The sequence below is a fragment of the Doryrhamphus excisus genome, chromosome 14, assembly GCF_030265055.1.
Source record: "Doryrhamphus excisus isolate RoL2022-K1 chromosome 14, RoL_Dexc_1.0, whole genome shotgun sequence".
In the NCBI taxonomy this organism is placed as follows: Eukaryota; Metazoa; Chordata; class Actinopteri; order Syngnathiformes; family Syngnathidae; genus Doryrhamphus; species Doryrhamphus excisus.
Genome location: NC_080479.1, coordinates 15,626,123 through 15,645,412, shown reverse-complemented (window position 1 = coordinate 15,645,412; position 19,290 = coordinate 15,626,123). Strand labels below are relative to the sequence as shown.

At 35.8% G+C, this 19,290-nt stretch overlaps 1 protein-coding gene across 1 annotated transcript in view; it reads right to left on the bottom strand.

Annotated features, from left to right (window-relative positions):
- The window catches only part of ext1b (exostosin glycosyltransferase 1b), a 162,292-nt gene that overhangs the window by 10,219 nt on the left and 132,783 nt on the right, over positions 1–19,290 (bottom strand). The window lies entirely within an intron of this gene.

Sequence of the window (19,290 nt, the reverse complement as noted above, 5' to 3'; positions counted from 1 at the left end):
ACGGGAAACCTCACACACGCTCAACAGGGGCCCCAGAAGCATCCAAAAATGGCATGAAATGCCAAAGTTTGATTTTGGTGATTTTTGAAAAAAACGTAAGGGGTTAGTATGTCGTTTTTTTCATTTTTTTCAACTTGCTTTTAAAGCACTTTTCTGTCAAAAATAAAAGTGGAAACCTCACACACGCTCAACAGGGGCCCCAGAAGCATCCAAAAATGGCATAAAATGCCAGATTTTCAATTTGGTGATTTTTGAAAAAAACGTAAGGGGTTAGTATGTCGTTTTTTTCATTTTTTTCAACTTGCTTTTAAAGCACTTTTCTGGTCAAAAAAACACGGGAAACCTCACACACGCTCAACAGGGGCCCCAGAAGCATCCAAAAATGGCATAAAATGCCAAAGTTTGATTTTGGTGATTTTTGAAAAAAACGTAAGGGGTTAGTATGTCGTTTTTTTCATTTTTTTCAACTTGCTTTTAAAGCACTTTTCTGTCAAAAATAAAAGTGGAAACCTCACACACGCTCAACAGGGGCCCCAGAAGCATCCAAAAATGGCATAAAATGCCAGATTTTCAATTTGGTGATTTTTGAAAAAAACGTAAGGGGTTAGTATGTCGTTTTTTTCATTTTTTTCAACTTGCTTTTAAAGCACTTTTCTGTCAAAAATAAAAGTGGAAACCTCACACAAGCTCAACAGGGGCCCCAGAAGCATCCAAAAATGGCATAAAATGCCAGATTTTCAATTTGGTGATTTTTGAAAAAAACGTAAGGGGTTAGTATGCAGTTTTTTTCATTTTTTTCAACTTGCTTTTAAAGCACTTTTCTGTCAAAAATAAAAGTGGAAACCTCACACACGCTCAACAGGGGCCCCAGAAGCATCCAAAAATGGCATAAAATGCCAGATTTTCAATTTGGTGATTTTTGAAAAAAACGTAAGGGGTTAGTATGTCGTTTTTTTCATTTTTTCAACTTGCTTTTAAAGCACTTTTCTGTCAAAAATAAAAGTGGAAACCTCACACACGCTCAACAGGGGCCCCAGAAGCATCCAAAAATGGCATAAAATGCCAAAGTTTGATTTTGGTGATTTTTGGAAAAAACGTAAGGGGTTAGTATGTCGTTTTTTTCATTTTTTTCAACTTGCTTTTAAAGCACTTTTCTGTCAAAAATAAAAGTGGAAACCTCACACACGCTCAACAGGGGCCCCAGAAGCATCCAAAAATGGCATAAAATGCCAAAGTTTGATTTTGGTGATTTTTGAAAAAAACGTAAGGGGTTAGTATGTCGTTTTTTTCATTTTTTTCAACTTGCTTTTAAAGCACTTTTCTGTCAAAAATAAAAGTGGAAACCTCACACACGCTCAACAGGGGCCCCAGAAGCATCCAAAAATGGCATAAAATGCCAGATTTTCAATTTGGTGATTTTTGAAAAAAACGTAAGGGGTTAGTATGTCGTTTTTTTCATTTTTTTCAACTTGCTTTTAAAGCACTTTTCTGTCAAAAATAAAAGTGGAAACCTCACACACGGTCAACAGGGGCCCCAGAAGCATCCAAAAATGGCATAAAATGCCAAAGTTTGATTTTGGTGATTTTTGAAAAAAACGTAAGGGGTTAGTATGTCGTTTTTTTCATTTTTTTCAACTTGCTTTTAAAGCACTTTTCTGTCAAAAATAAAAGTGGAAACCTCACACACGCTCAACAGGGGCCCCAGAAGCATCCAAAAATGGCATAAAATGCCAGATTTTCAATTTGGTGATTTTTGGAAAAAAAACGTAAGGGGTTAGTATGTCGTTTTTTTCATTTTTTTCAACTTGCTTTTAAAGCACTTTTCTGTCAAAAATAAAAGTGGAAACCTCACACACGCTCAACAGGGGCCCCAGAAGCATCCAAAAATGGCATAAAATGCCAGATTTTCAATTTGGTGATTTTTGAAAAAAACGTAAGGGGTTAGTATGTCGTTTTTTTCATTTTTTTCAACTTGCTTTTAAAGCACTTTTCTGTCAAAAATAAAAGTGGAAACCTCACACAAGCTCAACAGGGGCCCCAGAAGCATCCAAAAATGGCATAAAATGCCAGATTTTCAATTTGGTGATTTTTGGAAAAAAACGTAAGGGGTTAGTATGTCGTTTTTTTCATTTTTTTCAACTTGCTTTTACAGCACTTTTCTGTCAAAAATAAAAGTGGAAACCTCACACACGGTCAACAGGGGCCCCAGAAGCATCCAAAAATGGCATAAAATGCCAAAGTTTGATTTTGGTGATTTTTGAAAAAAACGTAAGGGGTTAGTATGTCGTTTTTTTCATTTTTTTCAACTTGCTTTTAAAGCACTTTTCTGTCAAAAATAAAAGTGGAAACCTCACACACGCTCAACAGGGGCCCCAGAAGCATCCAAAAATGGCATAAAATGCCAGATTTTCAATTTGGTGATTTTTGGAAAAAAAACGTAAGGGGTTAGTATGTCGTTTTTTTCATTTTTTTCAACTTGCTTTTAAAGCACTTTTCTGTCAAAAATAAAAGTGGAAACCTCACACACGCTCAACAGGGGCCCCAGAAGCATCCAAAAATGGCATAAAATGCCAGATTTTCAATTTGGTGATTTTTGAAAAAAACGTAAGGGGTTAGTATGTCGTTTTTTTCATTTTTTTCAACTTGCTTTTAAAGCACTTTTCTGTCAAAAATAAAAGTGGAAACCTCACACACGCTCAACAGGGGCCCCAGAAGCATCCAAAAATGGCATAAAATGCCAGATTTTCAATTTGGTGATTTTTGGAAAAAAACGTAAGGGGTTAGTATGTCGTTTTTTTCATTTTTTTCAACTTGCTTTTAAAGCACTTTTCTGTCAAAAATAAAAGTGGAAACCTCACACACGCTCAACAGGGGCCCCAGAAGCATCCAAAAATGGCATAAAATGCCAGATTTTCAATTTGGTGATTTTTGAAAAAAACGTAAAGGGTTAGTATGTCGTTTTTTTCATTTTTTTCAACTTGCTTTTAAAGCACTTTTCTGGTCAAAAAAACACGGGAAACCTCACACACGCTCAACAGGGGCCCCAGAAGCATCCAAAAATGGCATAAAATGCCAAAGTTTGATTTTGGTGATTTTTGAAAAATACGTAAGGGGTTAGTATGTCGTTTTTTTCATTTTTTTCAACTTGCTTTTAAAGCACTTTTCTGTCAAAAATAAAAGTGGAAACCTCACACACGCTCAACAGGGGCCCCAGAAGCATCCAAAAATGGCATAAAATGCCAGATTTTCAATTTGGTGATTTTTGAAAAAAACGTAAGGGGTTAGTATGTCGTTTTTTTCATTTTTTTCAACTTGCTTTTAAAGCACTTTTCTGGTCAAAAAAACACGGGAAACCTCACACACGCTCAACAGGGGCCCCAGAAGCATCCAAAAATGGCATAAAATGCCAAAGTTTGATTTTGGTGATTTTTGAAAAAAACGTAAGGGGTTAGTATGTCGTTTTTTTCATTTTTTCAACTTGCTTTTAAAGCACTTTTCTGTCAAAAATAAAAGTGGAAACCTCACACACGCTCAACAGGGGCCCCAGAAGCATCCAAAAATGGCATAAAATGCCAAAGTTTGATTTTGGTGATTTTTGGAAAAAACGTAAGGGGTTAGTATGTCGTTTTTTTCATTTTTTTCAACTTGCTTTTAAAGCACTTTTCTGGTCAAAAAAACACGGGAAACCTCACACACGCTCAACAGGGGCCCCAGAAGCATCCAAAAATGGCATAAAATGCCAAAGTTTGATTTTGGTGATTTTTGAAAAAAACGTAAGGGGTTAGTATGTCGTTTTTTTCATTTTTTTCAACTTGCTTTTAAAGCACTTTTCTGTCAAAAATAAAAGTGGAAACCTCACACACGCTCAACAGGGGCCCCAGAAGCATCCAAAAATGGCATAAAATGCCAGATTTTCAATTTGGTGATTTTTGAAAAAAACGTAAGGGGTTAGTATGTCGTTTTTTTCATTTTTTTCAACTTGCTTTTAAAGCACTTTTCTGTCAAAAATAAAAGTGGAAACCTCACACACGCTCAACAGGGGCCCCAGAAGCATCCAAAAATGGCATAAAATGCCAGATTTTCAATTTGGTGATTTTTGAAAAAAACGTAAGGGGTTAGTATGTCGTTTTTTTCATTTTTTTCAACTTGCTTTTAAAGCACTTTTCTGTCAAAAATAAAAGTGGAAACCTCACACACGCTCAACAGGGGCCCCAGAAGCATCCAAAAATGGCATAAAATGCCAAAGTTTGATTTTGGTGATTTTTGGAAAAAACGTAAGGGGTTAGTATGTCGTTTTTTTCATTTTTTTCAACTTGCTTTTAAAGCACTTTTCTGGTCAAAAAAACACGGGAAACCTCACACACGCTCAACAGGGGCCCCAGAAGCATCCAAAAATGGCATAAAATGCCAAAGTTTGATTTTGGTGATTTTTGAAAAAAACGTAAGGGGTTAGTATGTCGTTTTTTTCATTTTTTTCAACTTGCTTTTATGCACTTTTCTGTCAAAAATAAAAGTGGAAACCTCACACACGCTCAACAGGGGCCCCAGAAGCATCCAAAAATGGCATAAAATGCCAGATTTTCAATTTGGTGATTTTTGGAAAAAAACGTAAGGGGTTAGTATGTCGTTTTTTTCATTTTTTTCATCTTGCTTTTAAAGCACTTTTCTGTCAAAAATAAAAGTGGAAACCTCACACACGCTCAACAGGGGCCCCAGAAGCATCCAAAAATGGCATAAAATGCCAGATTTTCAATTTGGTGATTTTTGAAAAAAACGTAAGGGGTTAGTATGTCGTTTTTTTCATTTTTTTCAACTTGCTTTTAAAGCACTTTTCTGGTCAAAAAAACACGGGAAACCTCACACACGCTCAACAGGGGCCCCAGAAGCATCCAAAAATGGCATAAAATGCCAAAGTTTGATTTTGGTGATTTTTGAAAAAAACGTAAGGGGTTAGTATGTCGTTTTTTTCATTTTTTTCAACTTGCTTTTAAAGCACTTTTCTGTCAAAAATAAAAGTGGAAACCTCACACACGCTCAACAGGGGCCCCAGAAGCATCCAAAAATGGCATAAAATGCCAGATTTTCAATTTGGTGATTTTTGAAAAAAACGTAAGGGGTTAGTATGTCGTTTTTTTCATTTTTTTCAACTTGCTTTTAAAGCACTTTTCTGTCAAAAATAAAAGTGGAAACCTCACACAAGCTCAACAGGGGCCCCAGAAGCATCCAAAAATGGCATAAAATGCCAGATTTTCAATTTGGTGATTTTTGAAAAAAACGTAAGGGGTTAGTATGTCGTTTTTTTCATTTTTTTCAACTTGCTTTTACAGCACTTTTCTGTCAAAAATAAAAGTGGAAACCTCACACACGGTCAACAGGGGCCCCAGAAGCATCCAAAAATGGCATAAAATGCCAAAGTTTGATTTTGGTGATTTTTGAAAAAAACGTAAGGGGTTAGTATGCAGTTTTTTTCATTTTTTTCAACTTGCTTTTAAAGCACTTTTCTGTCAAAAATAAAAGTGGAAACCTCACACACGCTCAACAGGGGCCCCAGAAGCATCCAAAAATGGCATAAAATGCCAGATTTTCAATTTGGTGATTTTTGAAAAAAACGTAAGGGGTTAGTATGCAGTTTTTTTCATTTTTTTCAACTTGCTTTTAAAGCACTTTTCTGTCAAAAATAAAAGTGGAAACCTCACACACGCTCAACAGGGGCCCCAGAAGCATCCAAAAATGGCATAAAATGCCAGATTTTCAATTTGGTGATTTTTGAAAAAAACGTAAGGGTTTAGTATGTCGTTTTTTTCATTTTTTTCAACTTGCTTTTAAAGCACTTTTCTGTCAAAAATAAAAGTGGAAACCTCACACACGCTCAACAGGGGCCCCAGAAGCATCCAAAAATGGCATCAAATGCCAGATTTTCAATTTGGTGATTTTTGAAAAAAACGTAAGGGGTTAGTATGTCGTTTTTTTCATTTTTTCAACTTGCTTTTAAAGCACTTTTCTGTCAAAAATAAAAGTGGAAACCTCACACACGCTCAACAGGGGCCCCAGAAGCATCCAAAAATGGCATAAAATGCCAAAGTTTGATTTTGGTGATTTTTGGAAAAAACGTAAGGGGTTAGTATGTCGTTTTTTTCATTTTTTTCAACTTGCTTTTAAAGCACTTTTCTGTCAAAAATAAAAGTGGAAACCTCACACACGCTCAACAGGGGCCCCAGAAGCATCCAAAAATGGCATAAAATGCCAAAGTTTGATTTTGGTGATTTTTGAAAAAAACGTAAGGGGTTAGTATGTCGTTTTTTTCATTTTTTTCAACTTGCTTTTAAAGCACTTTTCTGTCAAAAATAAAAGTGGAAACCTCACACACGCTCAACAGGGGCCCCAGAAGCATCCAAAAATGGCATAAAATGCCAGATTTTCAATTTGGTGATTTTTGAAAAAAACGTAAGGGGTTAGTATGTCGTTTTTTTCATTTTTTTCAACTTGCTTTTAAAGCACTTTTCTGTCAAAAATAAAAGTGGAAACCTCACACACGGTCAACAGGGGCCCCAGAAGCATCCAAAAATGGCATAAAATGCCAAAGTTTGATTTTGGTGATTTTTGAAAAAAACGTAAGGGGTTAGTATGTCGTTTTTTTCATTTTTTTCAACTTGCTTTTAAAGCACTTTTCTGTCAAAAATAAAAGTGGAAACCTCACACACGCTCAACAGGGGCCCCAGAAGCATCCAAAAATGGCATAAAATGCCAGATTTTCAATTTGGTGATTTTTGGAAAAAAAACGTAAGGGGTTAGTATGTCGTTTTTTTCATTTTTTTCAACTTGCTTTTAAAGCACTTTTCTGTCAAAAATAAAAGTGGAAACCTCACACACGCTCAACAGGGGCCCCAGAAGCATCCAAAAATGGCATAAAATGCCAGATTTTCAATTTGGTGATTTTTGAAAAAAACGTAAGGGGTTAGTATGTCGTTTTTTTCATTTTTTTCAACTTGCTTTTAAAGCACTTTTCTGTCAAAAATAAAAGTGGAAACCTCACACAAGCTCAACAGGGGCCCCAGAAGCATCCAAAAATGGCATAAAATGCCAGATTTTCAATTTGGTGATTTTTGGAAAAAAACGTAAGGGGTTAGTATGTCGTTTTTTTCATTTTTTTCAACTTGCTTTTACAGCACTTTTCTGTCAAAAATAAAAGTGGAAACCTCACACACGGTCAACAGGGGCCCCAGAAGCATCCAAAAATGGCATAAAATGCCAAAGTTTGATTTTGGTGATTTTTGAAAAAAACGTAAGGGGTTAGTATGTCGTTTTTTTCATTTTTTTCAACTTGCTTTTAAAGCACTTTTCTGTCAAAAATAAAAGTGGAAACCTCACACACGCTCAACAGGGGCCCCAGAAGCATCCAAAAATGGCATAAAATGCCAGATTTTCAATTTGGTGATTTTTGGAAAAAAAACGTAAGGGGTTAGTATGTCGTTTTTTTCATTTTTTTCAACTTGCTTTTAAAGCACTTTTCTGTCAAAAATAAAAGTGGAAACCTCACACACGCTCAACAGGGGCCCCAGAAGCATCCAAAAATGGCATAAAATGCCAGATTTTCAATTTGGTGATTTTTGAAAAAAACGTAAGGGGTTAGTATGTCGTTTTTTTCATTTTTTTCAACTTGCTTTTAAAGCACTTTTCTGTCAAAAATAAAAGTGGAAACCTCACACACGCTCAACAGGGGCCCCAGAAGCATCCAAAAATGGCATAAAATGCCAGATTTTCAATTTGGTGATTTTTGGAAAAAAACGTAAGGGGTTAGTATGTCGTTTTTTTCATTTTTTTCAACTTGCTTTTAAAGCACTTTTCTGTCAAAAATAAAAGTGGAAACCTCACACACGCTCAACAGGGGCCCCAGAAGCATCCAAAAATGGCATAAAATGCCAGATTTTCAATTTGGTGATTTTTGAAAAAAACGTAAAGGGTTAGTATGTCGTTTTTTTCATTTTTTTCAACTTGCTTTTAAAGCACTTTTCTGGTCAAAAAAACACGGGAAACCTCACACACGCTCAACAGGGGCCCCAGAAGCATCCAAAAATGGCATAAAATGCCAAAGTTTGATTTTGGTGATTTTTGAAAAATACGTAAGGGGTTAGTATGTCGTTTTTTTCATTTTTTTCAACTTGCTTTTAAAGCACTTTTCTGTCAAAAATAAAAGTGGAAACCTCACACACGCTCAACAGGGGCCCCAGAAGCATCCAAAAATGGCATAAAATGCCAGATTTTCAATTTGGTGATTTTTGAAAAAAACGTAAGGGGTTAGTATGTCGTTTTTTTCATTTTTTTCAACTTGCTTTTAAAGCACTTTTCTGGTCAAAAAAACACGGGAAACCTCACACACGCTCAACAGGGGCCCCAGAAGCATCCAAAAATGGCATAAAATGCCAAAGTTTGATTTTGGTGATTTTTGAAAAAAACGTAAGGGGTTAGTATGTCGTTTTTTTCATTTTTTCAACTTGCTTTTAAAGCACTTTTCTGTCAAAAATAAAAGTGGAAACCTCACACACGCTCAACAGGGGCCCCAGAAGCATCCAAAAATGGCATAAAATGCCAAAGTTTGATTTTGGTGATTTTTGGAAAAAACGTAAGGGGTTAGTATGTCGTTTTTTTCATTTTTTTCAACTTGCTTTTAAAGCACTTTTCTGGTCAAAAAAACACGGGAAACCTCACACACGCTCAACAGGGGCCCCAGAAGCATCCAAAAATGGCATAAAATGCCAAAGTTTGATTTTGGTGATTTTTGAAAAAAACGTAAGGGGTTAGTATGTCGTTTTTTTCATTTTTTTCAACTTGCTTTTAAAGCACTTTTCTGTCAAAAATAAAAGTGGAAACCTCACACACGCTCAACAGGGGCCCCAGAAGCATCCAAAAATGGCATAAAATGCCAGATTTTCAATTTGGTGATTTTTGAAAAAAACGTAAGGGGTTAGTATGTCGTTTTTTTCATTTTTTTCAACTTGCTTTTAAAGCACTTTTCTGTCAAAAATAAAAGTGGAAACCTCACACACGCTCAACAGGGGCCCCAGAAGCATCCAAAAATGGCATAAAATGCCAGATTTTCAATTTGGTGATTTTTGAAAAAAACGTAAGGGGTTAGTATGTCGTTTTTTTCATTTTTTTCAACTTGCTTTTAAAGCACTTTTCTGTCAAAAATAAAAGTGGAAACCTCACACACGCTCAACAGGGGCCCCAGAAGCATCCAAAAATGGCATAAAATGCCAAAGTTTGATTTTGGTGATTTTTGGAAAAAACGTAAGGGGTTAGTATGTCGTTTTTTTCATTTTTTTCAACTTGCTTTTAAAGCACTTTTCTGGTCAAAAAAACACGGGAAACCTCACACACGCTCAACAGGGGCCCCAGAAGCATCCAAAAATGGCATAAAATGCCAAAGTTTGATTTTGGTGATTTTTGAAAAAAACGTAAGGGGTTAGTATGTCGTTTTTTTCATTTTTTTCAACTTGCTTTTATGCACTTTTCTGTCAAAAATAAAAGTGGAAACCTCACACACGCTCAACAGGGGCCCCAGAAGCATCCAAAAATGGCATAAAATGCCAGATTTTCAATTTGGTGATTTTTGGAAAAAAACGTAAGGGGTTAGTATGTCGTTTTTTTCATTTTTTTCATCTTGCTTTTAAAGCACTTTTCTGTCAAAAATAAAAGTGGAAACCTCACACACGCTCAACAGGGGCCCCAGAAGCATCCAAAAATGGCATAAAATGCCAGATTTTCAATTTGGTGATTTTTGAAAAAAACGTAAGGGGTTAGTATGTCGTTTTTTTCATTTTTTTCAACTTGCTTTTAAAGCACTTTTCTGGTCAAAAAAACACGGGAAACCTCACACACGCTCAACAGGGGCCCCAGAAGCATCCAAAAATGGCATAAAATGCCAAAGTTTGATTTTGGTGATTTTTGAAAAAAACGTAAGGGGTTAGTATGTCGTTTTTTTCATTTTTTTCAACTTGCTTTTAAAGCACTTTTCTGTCAAAAATAAAAGTGGAAACCTCACACACGCTCAACAGGGGCCCCAGAAGCATCCAAAAATGGCATAAAATGCCAGATTTTCAATTTGGTGATTTTTGAAAAAAACGTAAGGGGTTAGTATGTCGTTTTTTTCATTTTTTTCAACTTGCTTTTAAAGCACTTTTCTGTCAAAAATAAAAGTGGAAACCTCACACAAGCTCAACAGGGGCCCCAGAAGCATCCAAAAATGGCATAAAATGCCAGATTTTCAATTTGGTGATTTTTGAAAAAAACGTAAGGGGTTAGTATGTCGTTTTTTTCATTTTTTTCAACTTGCTTTTACAGCACTTTTCTGTCAAAAATAAAAGTGGAAACCTCACACACGGTCAACAGGGGCCCCAGAAGCATCCAAAAATGGCATAAAATGCCAAAGTTTGATTTTGGTGATTTTTGAAAAAAACGTAAGGGGTTAGTATGCAGTTTTTTTCATTTTTTTCAACTTGCTTTTAAAGCACTTTTCTGTCAAAAATAAAAGTGGAAACCTCACACACGCTCAACAGGGGCCCCAGAAGCATCCAAAAATGGCATAAAATGCCAGATTTTCAATTTGGTGATTTTTGAAAAAAACGTAAGGGGTTAGTATGCAGTTTTTTTCATTTTTTTCAACTTGCTTTTAAAGCACTTTTCTGTCAAAAATAAAAGTGGAAACCTCACACACGCTCAACAGGGGCCCCAGAAGCATCCAAAAATGGCATAAAATGCCAGATTTTCAATTTGGTGATTTTTGAAAAAAACGTAAGGGTTTAGTATGTCGTTTTTTTCATTTTTTTCAACTTGCTTTTAAAGCACTTTTCTGTCAAAAATAAAAGTGGAAACCTCACACACGCTCAACAGGGGCCCCAGAAGCATCCAAAAATGGCATCAAATGCCAGATTTTCAATTTGGTGATTTTTGAAAAAAACGTAAGGGGTTAGTATGTCGTTTTTTTCATTTTTTCAACTTGCTTTTAAAGCACTTTTCTGTCAAAAATAAAAGTGGAAACCTCACACACGCTCAACAGGGGCCCCAGAAGCATCCAAAAATGGCATAAAATGCCAAAGTTTGATTTTGGTGATTTTTGGAAAAAACGTAAGGGGTTAGTATGTCGTTTTTTTCATTTTTTTCAACTTGCTTTTAAAGCACTTTTCTGTCAAAAATAAAAGTGGAAACCTCACACACGCTCAACAGGGGCCCCAGAAGCATCCAAAAATGGCATAAAATGCCAAAGTTTGATTTTGGTGATTTTTGAAAAAAACGTAAGGGGTTAGTATGTCGTTTTTTTCATTTTTTTCAACTTGCTTTTAAAGCACTTTTCTGTCAAAAATAAAAGTGGAAACCTCACACACGCTCAACAGGGGCCCCAGAAGCATCCAAAAATGGCATAAAATGCCAGATTTTCAATTTGGTGATTTTTGAAAAAAACGTAAGGGGTTAGTATGTCGTTTTTTTCATTTTTTTCAACTTGCTTTTAAAGCACTTTTCTGTCAAAAATAAAAGTGGAAACCTCACACACGGTCAACAGGGGCCCCAGAAGCATCCAAAAATGGCATAAAATGCCAAAGTTTGATTTTGGTGATTTTTGAAAAAAACGTAAGGGGTTAGTATGTCGTTTTTTTCATTTTTTTCAACTTGCTTTTAAAGCACTTTTCTGTCAAAAATAAAAGTGGAAACCTCACACACGCTCAACAGGGGCCCCAGAAGCATCCAAAAATGGCATAAAATGCCAGATTTTCAATTTGGTGATTTTTGGAAAAAAAACGTAAGGGGTTAGTATGTCGTTTTTTTCATTTTTTTCAACTTGCTTTTAAAGCACTTTTCTGTCAAAAATAAAAGTGGAAACCTCACACACGCTCAACAGGGGCCCCAGAAGCATCCAAAAATGGCATAAAATGCCAGATTTTCAATTTGGTGATTTTTGAAAAAAACGTAAGGGGTTAGTATGTCGTTTTTTTCATTTTTTTCAACTTGCTTTTAAAGCACTTTTCTGTCAAAAATAAAAGTGGAAACCTCACACAAGCTCAACAGGGGCCCCAGAAGCATCCAAAAATGGCATAAAATGCCAGATTTTCAATTTGGTGATTTTTGGAAAAAAACGTAAGGGGTTAGTATGTCGTTTTTTTCATTTTTTTCAACTTGCTTTTACAGCACTTTTCTGTCAAAAATAAAAGTGGAAACCTCACACACGGTCAACAGGGGCCCCAGAAGCATCCAAAAATGGCATAAAATGCCAAAGTTTGATTTTGGTGATTTTTGAAAAAAACGTAAGGGGTTAGTATGTCGTTTTTTTCATTTTTTTCAACTTGCTTTTAAAGCACTTTTCTGTCAAAAATAAAAGTGGAAACCTCACACACGCTCAACAGGGGCCCCAGAAGCATCCAAAAATGGCATAAAATGCCAGATTTTCAATTTGGTGATTTTTGGAAAAAAAACGTAAGGGGTTAGTATGTCGTTTTTTTCATTTTTTTCAACTTGCTTTTAAAGCACTTTTCTGTCAAAAATAAAAGTGGAAACCTCACACACGCTCAACAGGGGCCCCAGAAGCATCCAAAAATGGCATAAAATGCCAGATTTTCAATTTGGTGATTTTTGAAAAAAACGTAAGGGGTTAGTATGTCGTTTTTTTCATTTTTTTCAACTTGCTTTTAAAGCACTTTTCTGTCAAAAATAAAAGTGGAAACCTCACACACGCTCAACAGGGGCCCCAGAAGCATCCAAAAATGGCATAAAATGCCAGATTTTCAATTTGGTGATTTTTGGAAAAAAACGTAAGGGGTTAGTATGTCGTTTTTTTCATTTTTTTCAACTTGCTTTTAAAGCACTTTTCTGTCAAAAATAAAAGTGGAAACCTCACACACGCTCAACAGGGGCCCCAGAAGCATCCAAAAATGGCATAAAATGCCAGATTTTCAATTTGGTGATTTTTGAAAAAAACGTAAAGGGTTAGTATGTCGTTTTTTTCATTTTTTTCAACTTGCTTTTAAAGCACTTTTCTGGTCAAAAAAACACGGGAAACCTCACACACGCTCAACAGGGGCCCCAGAAGCATCCAAAAATGGCATAAAATGCCAAAGTTTGATTTTGGTGATTTTTGAAAAATACGTAAGGGGTTAGTATGTCGTTTTTTTCATTTTTTTCAACTTGCTTTTAAAGCACTTTTCTGTCAAAAATAAAAGTGGAAACCTCACACACGCTCAACAGGGGCCCCAGAAGCATCCAAAAATGGCATAAAATGCCAGATTTTCAATTTGGTGATTTTTGAAAAAAACGTAAGGGGTTAGTATGTCGTTTTTTTCATTTTTTTCAACTTGCTTTTAAAGCACTTTTCTGGTCAAAAAAACACGGGAAACCTCACACACGCTCAACAGGGGCCCCAGAAGCATCCAAAAATGGCATAAAATGCCAAAGTTTGATTTTGGTGATTTTTGAAAAAAACGTAAGGGGTTAGTATGTCGTTTTTTTCATTTTTTCAACTTGCTTTTAAAGCACTTTTCTGTCAAAAATAAAAGTGGAAACCTCACACACGCTCAACAGGGGCCCCAGAAGCATCCAAAAATGGCATAAAATGCCAAAGTTTGATTTTGGTGATTTTTGGAAAAAACGTAAGGGGTTAGTATGTCGTTTTTTTCATTTTTTTCAACTTGCTTTTAAAGCACTTTTCTGGTCAAAAAAACACGGGAAACCTCACACACGCTCAACAGGGGCCCCAGAAGCATCCAAAAATGGCATAAAATGCCAAAGTTTGATTTTGGTGATTTTTGAAAAAAACGTAAGGGGTTAGTATGTCGTTTTTTTCATTTTTTTCAACTTGCTTTTAAAGCACTTTTCTGTCAAAAATAAAAGTGGAAACCTCACACACGCTCAACAGGGGCCCCAGAAGCATCCAAAAATGGCATAAAATGCCAGATTTTCAATTTGGTGATTTTTGAAAAAAACGTAAGGGGTTAGTATGTCGTTTTTTTCATTTTTTTCAACTTGCTTTTAAAGCACTTTTCTGTCAAAAATAAAAGTGGAAACCTCACACACGCTCAACAGGGGCCCCAGAAGCATCCAAAAATGGCATAAAATGCCAGATTTTCAATTTGGTGATTTTTGAAAAAAACGTAAGGGGTTAGTATGTCGTTTTTTTCATTTTTTTCAACTTGCTTTTAAAGCACTTTTCTGTCAAAAATAAAAGTGGAAACCTCACACACGCTCAACAGGGGCCCCAGAAGCATCCAAAAATGGCATAAAATGCCAAAGTTTGATTTTGGTGATTTTTGGAAAAAACGTAAGGGGTTAGTATGTCGTTTTTTTCATTTTTTTCAACTTGCTTTTAAAGCACTTTTCTGGTCAAAAAAACACGGGAAACCTCACACACGCTCAACAGGGGCCCCAGAAGCATCCAAAAATGGCATAAAATGCCAAAGTTTGATTTTGGTGATTTTTGAAAAAAACGTAAGGGGTTAGTATGTCGTTTTTTTCATTTTTTTCAACTTGCTTTTAAAGCACTTTTCTGTCAAAAATAAAAGTGGAAACCTCACACACGCTCAACAGGGGCCCCAGAAGCATCCAAAAATGGCATAAAATGCCAGATTTTCAATTTGGTGATTTTTGAAAAAAACGTAAGGGGTTAGTATGTCGTTTTTTTCATTTTTTTCAACTTGCTTTTATGCACTTTTCTGTCAAAAATAAAAGTGGAAACCTCACACACGCTCAACAGGGGCCCCAGAAGCATCCAAAAATGGCATAAAATGCCAGATTTTCAATTTGGTGATTTTTGGAAAAAAACGTAAGGGGTTAGTATGTCGTTTTTTTCATTTTTTTCATCTTGCTTTTAAAGCACTTTTCTGTCAAAAATAAAAGTGGAAACCTCACACACGCTCAACAGGGGCCCCAGAAGCATCCAAAAATGGCATAAAATGCCAGATTTTCAATTTGGTGATTTTTGAAAAAAACGTAAGGGGTTAGTATGTCGTTTTTTTCATTTTTTTCAACTTGCTTTTAAAGCACTTTTCTGGTCAAAAAAACACGGGAAACCTCACACACGCTCAACAGGGGCCCCAGAAGCATCCAAAAATGGCATAAAATGCCAAAGTTTGATTTTGGTGATTTTTGAAAAAAACGTAAGGGGTTAGTATGTCGTTTTTTTCATTTTTTTCAACTTGCTTTTAAAGCACTTTTCTGGTCAAAAAAAACACGGGAAACCTCACACACGCTCAACAGGGGCCCCAGAAGCATCCAAAAATGGCATAAAATGCCAGATTTTCAATTTGGTGATTTTTGGAAAAAAACGTAAGGGGTTAGTATGTCGTTTTTTTCATTTTTTTCAACTTGCTTTTAAAGCACTTTTCTGTCAAAAATAAAAGTGGAAACCTCACACACGCTCAACAGGGGCCCCAGAAGCATCCAAAAATGGCATAAAATGCCAGATTTTCAATTTGGTGATTTTTGAAAAAAACGTAAGGGGTTAGTATGTCGTTTTTTTTCATTTTTTTCAACTTGCTTTTACAGCACTTTTCTGTCAAAAATAAAAGTGGAAACCTCACACACGGTCAACAGGGGCCCCAGAAGCATCCAAAAATGGCATAAAATGCCAAAGTTTGATTTTGGTGATTTTTGAAAAAAACGTAAGGGGTTAGTATGTCGTTTTTTTCATTTTTTTCAACTTGCTTTTAAAGCACTTTTCTGTCAAAAATAAAAGTGGAAACCTCACACACGCTCAACAGGGGCCCCAGAAGCATCCAAAAATGGCATAAAATGCCAGATTTTCAATTTGGTGATTTTTGAAAAAAACGTAAGGGGTTAGTATGTCGTTTTTTTCATTTTTTTCAACTTGCTTTTAAAGCACTTTTCTGTCAAAAATAAAAGTGGAAACCTCACACACGCTCAACAGGGGCCCCAGAAGCATCCAAAAATGGCATAAAATGCCAAAGTTTGATTTTGGTGATTTTTGAAAAATACGTAAGGGGTTAGTATGTCGTTTTTTTCATTTTTTTCAACTTGCTTTTAAAGCACTTTTCTGTCAAAAATAAAAGTGGAAACCTCACACACGCTCAACAGGGGCCCCAGAAGCATCCAAAAATGGCATAAAATGCCAGATTTTCAATTTGGTGATTTTTGAAAAAAACGTAAGGGGTTAGTATGTCGTTTTTTTCATTTTTTTCAACTTGCTTTTAAAGCACTTTTCTGTCAAAAATAAAAGTGGAAACCTCACACACGCTCAACAGGGGCCCCAGAAGCATCCAAAAATGGCATAAAATGCCAGATTTTCAATTTGGTGATTTTTGGAAAAAAACGTAAGGGGTTAGTATGTCGTTTTTTTCATTTTTTTCATCTTGCTTTTAAAGCACTTTTCTGTCAAAAATAAAAGTGGAAACCTCACACACGCTCAACAGGGGCCCCAGAAGCATCCAAAAATGGCATAAAATGCCAGATTTTCAATTTGGTGATTTTTGAAAAAAACGTAAGGGGTTAGTATGTCGTTTTTTTCATTTTTTTCAACTTGCTTTTAAAGCACTTTTCTGGTCAAAAAAACACGGGAAACCTCACACACGCTCAACAGGGGCCCCAGAAGCATCCAAAAATGGCATAAAATGCCAGATTTTCAATTTGGTGATTTTTGAAAAAAACGTAAGGGGTTAGTAAGTCGTTTTTTTTCATTTTTTTCAACTTGCTTTTACAGCACTTTTCTGTCAAAAATAAAAGTGGAAACCTCACACACGGTCAACAGGGGCCCCAGAAGCATCCAAAAATGGCATAAAATGCCAAAGTTTGATTTTGGTGATTTTTGAAAAAAACGTAAGGGGTTAGTATGTCGTTTTTTTCATTTTTTTCAACTTGCTTTTAAAGCACTTTTCTGTCAAAAATAAAAGTGGAAACCTCACACACGCTCAACAGGGGCCCCAGAAGCATCCAAAAATGGCATAAAATGCCAGATTTTCAATTTGGTGATTTTTGGAAAAAAACGTAAGGGGTTAGTATGTCGTTTTTTTCATTTTTTTCAACTTGCTTTTAAAGCACTTTTCTGTCAAAAATAAAAGTGGAAACCTCACACACGCTCAACAGGGGCCCCAGAAGCATCCAAAAATGGCATAAAATGCCAGATTTTCAATTTGGTGATTTTTGAAAAAAACGTAAGGGGTTAGTATGTCGTTTTTTTCATTTTTTTCAACTTGCTTTTAAAGCACTTTTCTGTCAAAAATAAAAGTGGAAACCTCACACACGCTCAACAGGGGCCCCAGAAGCATCCAAAAATGGCATAAAATGCCAGATTTTCAATTTGGTGATTTTTGGAAAAAAACGTAAGGGGTTAGTATGTCGTTTTTTTCATTTTTTTCAACTTGCTTTTAAAGCACTTTTCTGTCAAAAATAAAAGTGGAAACCTCACACACGCTCAACAGGGGCCCCAGAAGCATCCAAAAATGGCATAAAATGCCAGATTTTCAATTTGGTGATTTTTGAAAAAAACGTAAGGGGTTAGTATGTCGTTTTTTTCATTTTTTTCAACTTGCTTTTAAAGCACTTTTCTGGTCAAAAAAACACGGGAAACCTCACACACGCTCAACAGGGGCCCCAGAAGCATCCAAAAATGGCATAAAATGCCAAAGTTTGATTTTGGTGATTTTTGAAAAAAACGTAAGGGGTTAGTATGTCGTTTTTTTCATTTTTTTCAACTTGCTTTTAAAGCACTTTTCTGTCAAAAATAAAAGTGGAAACCTCACACACGCTAAACAGGGGCCCCAGAAGCATCCAAAAATGGCATAAAATGCCAGATTTTCAATTTGGTGATTTTTGAAAAAAACGTAAGGGGTTAGTATGTCGTTTTTTTCATTTTTTTCAACTTGCTTTTAAAGCACTTTTCTGGTCAAAAAAACACGGGAAACCTCACACACGCTCAACAGGGGCCCCAGAAGCATCCAAAAATGGCATAAAATGCCAAAGTTTGATTTTGGTGATTTTTGAAAAAAACGTAAGGGGTTAGTATGTCGTTTTTTTCATTTTTTTCAACTTGCTTTTAAAGCACTTTTCTGTCAAAAATAAAAGTGGAAACCTCACACACGCTCAACAGGGGCCCCAGAAGCATCCAAAAATGGCATAAAATGCCAGATTTTCAATTTGGTGATTTTTGGAAAAAAACGTAAGGGGTTAGTATGTCGTTTTTTTCATTTTTTTCAACTTGCTTTTAAAGCACTTTTCTGTCAAAAATAAAAGTGGAAACCTCACACACGCTCAACAGGGGCCCCAGAAGCATCCAAAAATGGCATAAAATGCCAGATTTTCAATTTGGTGATTTTTGAAAAAAACGTAAGGGGTTAGTATGTCGTTTTTTTCATTTTTTTCAACTTGCTTTTAAAGCACTTTTCTGGTCAAAAAAACACGGGAAACCTCACACACGCTCAACAGGGGCCCCAGAAGCATCCAAAAATGGCATAAAATGCCAAAGTTTGATTTTGGTGATTTTTGAAAAAAACGTAAGGGGTTAGTATGTCGTTTTTTTCATTTTTTCAACTTGCTTTTAAAGCACTTTTCTGTCAAAAATAAAAGTGGAAACCTCACACACGCTCAACAGGGGCCCCAGAAGCATCCAAAAATGGCATAAAATGCCAAAGTTTGATTTTGGTGATTTTTGGAAAAAACGTAAGGGGTTAGTATGTCGTTTTTTTCATTTTTTTCAACTTGCTTTTAAAGCACTTTTCTGGTCAAAAAAACACGGGAAACCTCACACACGCTCAACAGGGGCCCCAGAAGCATCCAAAAATGGCATAAAATGCCAAAGTTTGATTTTGGTGATTTTTGAAAAAAACGTAAGGGGTTAGTATGTCGTTTTTTTCATTTTTTTCAACTTGCTTTTAAAGCACTTTTCTGTCAAAAATAAAAGTGGAAACCTCACACACGCTCAACAGGGGCCCCAGAAGCATCCAAAAATGGCATAAAATGCCAGATTTTCAATTTGGTGATTTTTGAAAAAAACGTAAGGGGTTAGTATGTCGTTTTTTTCATTTTTTTTCAACTTGCTTTTATTGCTCTTTTCTGTCAAAAATAAAAGTGGAAACCTCACACACGCTCAACAGGGGACCCAGAAGCATCGAAAAATGGCATAAAATGCCAGATTTTCAATTTGGTGATTTTTGGAAAAAAAACGTAAGGGGTTAGTATGTCGTTTTTTTCATTTTTTTCAACTTGCTTTTAAAGCACTTTTCTGTCAAAAATAAAAGTGGAAACCTCACACACGCTCAACAGGGGACCCAGAAGCATCCAAAAATGGCATAAAATGCC